Consider the following 7088-nt stretch of genomic DNA (forward strand, 5'->3'; position numbering starts at 1 on the left):
TTAGGGTGCACCACATGTTTTCATTGCCGAATGTCCGGGTGACGTCACGGACGGAGGACGCAGCCAATATGGCGACCACTTGGATATCGTTGAATGACACTTCTGCAACTTTGCGGCTGGATGACACGCTCTCTGCTCACATTTATTTTTTCGTATAGACATTGAAATGAATAATGTTATATGTATTTTTCATTACAATATCTATTTTAGAATGTTTATAGGGATGACACTTGGGCTTTAAGTCCTGTTAAGACGCTGACACATTTCATTACAAAGAACATTCCTCTATTGATTAAACAATTTCACAGGGAGGACCTCTTCAATAATAAACTCTCTTCAGCAGCCATTATGCTTTCTTAAACAGGCTGGACGATTAGGGATGAATTGTACCTTGTGTTCATGGTTGAGGTAGTGTTCTCTACAGGAAGGGAGCAAGATAGAAAAACAGAAAAAAATGATCTTATAAGTAAACTGCAACATAGTAAATGACATAAAAATCAAACATTAAAAAAATTAAGCTGGTAGTCATAAATTCACCAATGAAAGTCGCAGTCGCAAACAAAATATCTATACATTGTATACAAATAGGCGGCAAGGTGGATCAGCTGGTAAAGCGTTGGCCTTACAGTTCTAAGGACCCGGGTTTGATCCTGGCTCCGCATGTGTGGAGTTTGCATGTTCTCCCCGTGCCTGCATGGGTTGTCTCCAGGCACTCCGGTTTCCTTCCACATCCCCAAAACATGCCTTAATTGGACACTCTAAATTGCCCCTAGGTGTGATTGTGATTGGGACTGTTTGTCTCCATGTGCCCTGCAATTGGCTGGCAACCAGTTCAGGGTGTACCATCCCTCCTGCCCGTTTACAGCTAGGATAGGCTCCAGCACTCCCCGCGACCCTCGTGTGGATAAGCAGTAAAGAAAATGGATGGATGGATGGATGGATGGATGGATGGATGGATGGATGGATGGATGGGTGTATACAAATACAGTGAAGAAAATAAGTATTTGAACACCCTGCTATATTGCAAATTCTCCCATTTAGAAATCATGGAGGTGTCTGAAATTTTCATGGTAGGTGAGTGTCCACTGTGAGAGAGAAAATCTAAAAAGAAAAATCCAGAAATCACAATTGTTAAAATATTCATGAATGTATATATTATGGACTTGCAACAAAGCCAAAGTGTCATCCTTTTTTCGAAGATTCCTTGCACACAGGAATGCAGCCAAACAAAGTATCATCCTTGCTTCGAAGAGTCTTGCTCACAGGACGAGCCCCCACACCCATAGGTGGAACTCCTAATCTTCTGAGAAGTGGCCAAGGATAACTTCATCAACACACACACATCATAATCAAAGAATGTGCCTTTGTTCACTTGCTCACCCCTCCTTTTGACTTTGTGTGTTTTCAGAAACAAAGAAAGAGTATGCCAGAGCCTGTTTCAGAATGTGTTTGGAGAATATAACTGCTTTGTCTCTCAGGTCCTCCTGATCAGAATAAAGATGGCTTCTTGTCCGTTATTTGTGCAATTATTCAAGCAAATTAGGTGATTAACCAACAACAACAAATAACAATGTATGATTTTAAGTTTTTATGATTTATTTGTGTGACACAGCTGCCATTAAGTATTTGAACACCTGTCTATCAGCAAGAATTATGACCCTCAAAGAAATTTTAGTCTGCCTTTAAAGGTCTCCATCCACTCCATGTATAATCCTGAATCAGATGCACCTGTCCAATGTTGGTCCACTGTTGGAGCAAGCATTAAGTTCATTAATAATCATTAAAAAAATAAAATTAATAATTATTAAAAAAATAAAATTAATAACCATTAATCCTTGAAAATGGAAGAAGCTAAACATGATGGTCAATCTCAATCGGAGTGGAGCCCCATGCAAGATATCACCTCATGGGGTCTCAATGATCCCTAGAAAGATGAGGAATCAGCCAAGGACTACACGAGAGGACTTGTTCAATAACCTGAAAAGAACTGGGTGTCATGCTCCTGGTTTCCTGCTCAGGCTGGTGTGGCCAGCCAATCAGTCAGAGCACACCTGCACCGTGTTAGTTGATGACGCCCAGTATAGATAGGACGTGGGGGACGACTTGTCCTTTGCTAGATCGTCGTCCTTGATGCCTCGTTCCCGCACTCCTGTTTGCCTGACTTCTGCTCTCCATGCACCGACCCACGCCTGTCCACTGAAAACCCTCGTAAGCCTGCCATACTATTACTTCTGATTGTTTGGACTGTCTGCCTGATCTCAGACCTTGGACCGAATACAGGTTTCCTCTGTACTGTCTGCTGTCTCTGGAGTCATGCATTGGGGTCCACCCTCGAGCCCCGTTTCGTGACAGAACGATCTAGCCATAACATGGACCCAGCCGACTCCGAAGCCATCCGCCGTGCGCTGCAAGTGCAGGGCAAACGCCTGGGCGAGCAAGAGGCTGCTCTCCAGGGTACTAATCAAGGGATCCATGAGCTCTGCGCCCAGCTGGAACCGTGGCTAGCTTCTCAAGCTAGCGCGGCTGCTACTGAGCCTCCCCATGCCGGCATAACTCCGCTCCCCCGACCAGAGCGGTTCTCAGGCGACTCCAGCAACGTCAAGCCCTTCCTGGCGCAGTGCGATCTCCACTTTGAGCTGCAAGCATCCGCTTTTCCCACGGACCGCTCCCGGATCGCCTTCGTCATTTCCCACATGACGGGGAGGGCGGAGGCGTGGGCCACTGCCGAGTGGAGTCGTAACTCGGAGATCTGCCGCTCATGGGCGAGGTTTGTCTGCACGCTCACCCAGGTTTTCCAGTACGCGGCTCCGGAACGCCAGGCGTCGTCCTCGCTCATGACAATTCGTCAGGGACGTCGCCGCCTGTCCGACTACGCCATTGAGTTCCGGATCCGGGCTGCCGAGAGCCGTTGGAACGAGGAGGCCCTCCATGACGCGTTTTACCAGGGACTGTACCCACAAATCCGTGGCCACCTCGTTGCCATGGATCTTCCGCCTTCGCTAAACTCCTTCATCGCCTTGGCCCTCAAGGTGGACCAGCGCCTGACCGTGCAGAGGCAGATGGACGGCCTGAGGGAGGAGGAGACGGAGAGGCTCAGCCCGGTCGCTTCTCGGCCACCCGCGTTGTCTGCTACATCAGAACCCATGCAAGTGGAGGGGCTTGGCAGCCCAGCGGAGGAGCGCTTACGTCGGCGACGAGAAGGGCGCTGTTTCTACAGTGGTCGTTTGGGACACGTAATCGTCCGCTGTCCGACTCTGCCGAAGCGCCCCGACCGTGGGAGCTCGACGCCGGTGAGTGTGCGGTATACTGGCGCTAAGTCGGAGCGATCGCTGTTGCACCTCACAGTCGGGACAGACGCTCATTCATGCGTAGTGACCGTGTCCATTGACTGTGGTTCGGATGCGAACCTCATACATCCGCGGATAGTCGAAGCGTTGCGGGCGGCAACCTTTCCCACACATCGTCCTCGTGTTGCTTACGCCGCCAACGGCAAGTTCCTCTGCCGCGTAACACACCGCACGCAAACTATACGTATGGACTTTGCGGAGGACCACACAGAGCGTATTAGTTTCCACGTTTTCAATTCTAGTAACAGTGACATAATCTTGCGGAGCCCGTGGCTCAAGAGACACAACCCACACATTGATTTGGTCACGGGTCGGATTAGGGCATGGAGTGAGGACTGTCGCAAGCAGTGTGGCGTCGCCGGGGAGGACAGAGGGATCCAAGTTGCCGAGCTTAGCACCGCCGCCGAATTAGTCACAGTACCCTCTTGCTACCATGATTTTAGGGAGGTTTTTTCGGAGTCTAAAGCAGGAGCTCTGCCGCCGCATCGGCCGTATGACTGTGCCATCGAACTCCTCCCGGGTACCTCACCCCCAAGAGGGAAACTGTTCTCTTTGACAGGACCGGAGCACCAGGCAATGAGGGAGTACATCGAAAAGTCCCTGGCAACCGGACTTATTCGACCATCATCCTCACCAGCTGGCGCGGGTTTTTTTTTCATTAAGAAGAAGGATTCCACCTTGCGACCCTGCATCGACTACAGAGGATTGAATGACATCACGGGCCAAGAACAGGTATCCCTTGCCCCTGATAGCTCCAGCCTCTGAACTCCTCTAAGGAGCCCGGATCTTCACCAAGTTAGACTTGCGCAGCGCGTATCATCTGGTTATCCTCCGTCCCCGTTTCCTCCACTGGCCACAGACTCCGTGGTCCCGTCGGCCCTGGCTGTGGTGCGACGCTCCAAACAGACCTGGGAAGCAGCGCGGAGGACACTGCTGCGCATGAGCAGCGCCTACAAGGCCGCAGTGGACCGAAAGAGGAGGGCCGCGCCAGAGCTCAGAGTGGGACAGCGAATGTGGCTCTCCACCAAAGATCTCCCGCTGCGGACAGAATCCCGCAAACTGGCTCCCAGGTTCGTTGGCCCGTTTCCAATTTCCAAGATCATTAACCCGGTCGCCGTCTCGCTGAAACTGCCCAGGTCGATGAGGGTGCACCCTACGTTCCACGTCAGCAGACTTCGCCCGAATCGTACTTCGTCGCTGGCTCCGCCGCTCAAGTGCCCCCCCGCATGGTCGACGGTGGGCTGGTGTATACTGTGTGCCGGCTTCTGTCTTCCCGCCACAGAGGAAGGGGAGTCCGGTACCTGGCGGACTGGGAGGGATATGGCCCAGAGGAGAGCGCCTGGATCCCCTCCCGCTTCATCGTGGACTGCTCCCTCATCAAGGCCGTTGAGGGGGGGGGGGTACTGTCATGCTCCTGGTTTCCTGCCCAGGCTGGCGTGGCCAGCCAATCGGTCAGAGCACACCTGCACCGTGTTAGTTGATGACGCCCAGTATAGATAGGACGTGGGGGACAACTTGTCCTTCGCAAGATCGTCGTCCTTGATGCCTCGTTCCCGCACTCCTGTTTGCCTGACTTCTGCTCTCTGTGCACTGACCGACGCCTGTCCACTGAAAACCCTCGTAAGTCTGCCGTACTATTACTTCTGACTGTTTGGACTGTCTGCATGATCTCAGACCTTGGACCGAATAAAGTTTTCCTCTGTACTGTCTGCTGTCTCTGGAGTCGTGCATTGGGGTCCACCCTCGAGCCCCGTTTCGTGACACTGGGGCCATCGTTTCCAAGGTGACTGATGCTAATACACTAAGACGTCATGGTTTGAAATCATGCATGGCACGGAAGGTTCCCCTGCTTAAACCAGCACAAGTCAAGGCCTGTCATAAGTTTGCCAATGACCATTTGGATGGTACAGAGGAGTAATAGGAGAAGGTTTTGTGGTCAGATGAGACTAAAATGGAATGTTTTTTGGCATTGAAGATGGGTCTTGGCTGGGTCTTTCAGTATGACAATGACCCGAAACACACAGCTATTAAAACCAAGGAGTAGCTCCGTAAGAAGCATATTAAGGTTTTCGTGTGACCTCGCCAGTCTCCAGACCTAAACCCAATAGAAAATCTTTGGAGGGAGCTGAAACTCCGTGTTTCTCATTGACAGCCCAGAAACCTGTCTGTTCTAGAGAAGATCGGTGTGGAGGAGTGGGCCAAAATCCCTCCTGCAGTGTGTGCAAATCTGGTGAACGATTACAGGAAACATATGACCTCTGCGATTGCAAACAATGGCTGCTGTACCAAATATTAACATTGGTTTTCTCAGGCGTTCAAATACTTATTTGCAGCTGCATCACACAAAACAATTGTTTAAAAATCATACATTGTGATTTCTGGCTTTTTTCTTTTTAGATTATCTCTCTCACGGTGGACATGCACCTACGATGAAAATTTCTGACTCCTCGATGATTTCTAAGTGGGAGAACTTGCAATTTAGCAGGGTGTTCAAATCCTTATTTTCTTCACTGTAGGTGGCGCAACTGTTTAGAGTGTTGGCCTCAGAGTTCTGAGGATTGGGGTTCAATTCCTGTCCCACCTGGGTTTTCTCTGGGCACTCTGGTTTTTTCATACATCCCCAAAACATGCCTTAATTGGACAATCTAAACTGCCCCTCGGTGTGATTGTGAGTGTGACTGTTGTCTGTCTCCATGTGCCCTGCGATTGGCTGGCAATCATTTCAGGGTGTACCCTGCCTCCTCCCCGTTGACAGCTGGGATAGACTCCAGCAGTTCTGCGACACTTGTGAGGATCAGCGGCTATATATAGATCCATCAATCCATTTTCTTTATGTCCAATTAATGTTGGATGTTTTTGGGATGTGGGAGGTAACCGGAATGCCCGGAGGAAACCCACGCAGGCAAAATATCACTATAGAACAAGAATCATCTTTATTGTCATGAATACATGCACACGAAATGTTCTCTCCATTTTACCCATCACTGTGAATACACACACTAGTGAAACACACTGGTGAAAGGAGCACCCAAGGAGCATTTCAGGGTATCAGTGTCTTGCTCAACGACATCACATCCGTGAGTCCCTGGGATGATCTTAACTGTTGGGCTTTGGCTATCGTGAGATATTGTTTGCATATTTATGATACAGACACTGTAAATAAAATCAAGACCTGTTATTAATGGTGTAGTGGTACACAAGCCTGATTTTGGTGCAGGCAGGATGAGATCGATTACTGCTCAGTGATTATGTCGATATGTACCATGTGACTGACTGGGATCCAGTTCAGGGTCTACCCTGCCTCCTGCCCGATGTTGGCTGGGATAGGCTCCAGCAGTCCTGCGACCTTGTTACGATAGGCAGGTCAGAAAATGGATGGCTTGCCTTATGAGGATAAGTGGTTTGAAAAATGGATGGGTGGACCTGTATATATGAAGCCCAGGAGGTAGCGAACATAAATTCTCATTATTTTTTAATTACCCATATATATATATATCTCAACATATATTATATGTGGTATATATATATATATATATATATATGTTGACTGATTCTGTCAATAATTTAAGGTCTCAGTCCAAATTTCAAGAAAACTTGTCCTTGACAAATAACTGTGCAGCACTATTTGCAGTGGGCTGAAGGACACAAAAAGAGCACAGGCAGAAGAATGGATCAATGTGTACACACACATATTGTACACATATAGGGTAGATGTAGGATAGAGAACTGTGACAATCATTT

Source organism: Syngnathoides biaculeatus, chromosome 12 (genome assembly GCF_019802595.1).
Source record: "Syngnathoides biaculeatus isolate LvHL_M chromosome 12, ASM1980259v1, whole genome shotgun sequence".
In the NCBI taxonomy this organism is placed as follows: Eukaryota; Metazoa; Chordata; class Actinopteri; order Syngnathiformes; family Syngnathidae; genus Syngnathoides; species Syngnathoides biaculeatus.